This window comes from Copadichromis virginalis, linkage group LG6 (assembly GCF_057382275.1).
Source record: "Copadichromis virginalis isolate Kocher_CV1m ecotype Utaka linkage group LG6, C_Virginalis_male_GT1.1, whole genome shotgun sequence".
Classification (NCBI taxonomy): domain Eukaryota; kingdom Metazoa; phylum Chordata; class Actinopteri; order Cichliformes; family Cichlidae; genus Copadichromis; species Copadichromis virginalis.
The window spans coordinates 15,941,069-15,942,391 of record NC_140623.1 but is presented as its reverse complement, the minus strand read 5'-3'; the positions used below and the strand labels follow the sequence as shown (position 1 = coordinate 15,942,391).

The window sequence follows — 1,323 nt, the reverse complement described above, 5'->3', positions numbered from 1 at the left end:
GCGATCACGTAGCACATAATTATATACCAGCTAGCCCAACTTCAGTAACCCTACAAACGTCACTGCTGTTTATTTTCCTGTCTTCATTTATGTTGGAAGTGATAACAGAGCTGTACGTTTGATTTTTTTCAGAAATCTCTCAGTCAGAACATGCAATATCATGCTTAGGTAACTAGCGAAACTAGCGAGCTAACTTCCGCTAGCTTCCTGCTAACTCCGTTAAATGTAATACATTTTGTTTTCATGGATGCCTGTGTGGCAGGATGAATGTTATCCCTCGGTCCAACCCACTTTCAGCCTGGCCCATTAGGGGGCGCTGGTATAAATAGTGGCCATTTGAGTGTCTCTGGGTCGCTTGCCTGTGATCTCCTTTTTGGTCACCTGACTTCCTCTTGGTGTGGTAGAGATCATTTGCGGGTTACTCCTCTGAAGTCTCCATCGCGGCTGGTCGTAGCTATAGAAGCCTCCTCTGAGCTATTCTGCTTACGTTCTATGACACGGCTTACTTGGTACGTAATCAACTTTTGTTACGCTCTCTGCCTTCTGTTGTTCTTTTATAGTAATTATTTATTATGTTTCGCAGGAAGTGTGGGCCTTAGTTTTGCGCCAAGCTACGTGAACTGAAGTGCTGCTGTTTTGCCTTGCTGTGCTTTTATCGTCTGTTCCCGTTGTGAGATTTCTTTCCCCGCTGCTGTCAGCTTTTACAGTGGACGTCGGCGTGGACAACGGCCATATGCATGCCGGTTATCGGAGTCAGCTGGCGTGCATATTGATTGACTGTTAACTTGTCGTCGTGTGACGGCAAGTTGGAGCAGTACGGCGATTCCGTTTGCTCCAGATTTTAGAGTTTTATCCAGATTGTATGTTGTTTTATTGCTTTTGATTTGTAGTTTGGATTTTTGTTACACCACTGGTGGGAGGCCCTTTTTCTAGCTGTAGATCACCAGTGTGGTCTTGCAGTTGGGTTATCCCCCGGTGCTACACATTAGTTTGTTGTAATATATTAAAATTTTCTTTGTTTCTTTTATTCAGATGCGGAGTGCCGACGTGGAGGAGACTAGGGTGCCTTGGTGGTGGGATCCCTTGAATGTACACACCTGCCTTGTTTAGTTTATTAGTGTGAGTGTGTGTGATAGTGTGCTGCACTTGTGTTTTGGGTGTGTTTTCTTTCTTTAGTTTGTGTGTGGCATCCCTGCCCCTCCACTGGTAAGCCTCAGCTCTGAATACCTTTTTAAGCATATTTGTACTTGAATATTTATGATTGTGCTTTTATATGGTGTTTTAAATAATTATTAATAAATTGTGAATTTGTTGATCATTGAA

The 1,323-nt window shown here is 43.2% G+C and overlaps 1 long non-coding RNA gene across 1 annotated transcript; it reads left to right on the top strand.

The window, feature by feature from the left end:
• The first annotated feature begins 348 nt into the window (after positions 1-348).
• LOC146707538 (uncharacterized) lies at positions 349-1,323 on the top strand. The gene is made up of 2 exons (XR_014921074.1): positions 349-509; positions 1,033-1,323. It is a non-coding gene; the product is annotated as an uncharacterized LOC146707538 (long non-coding RNA).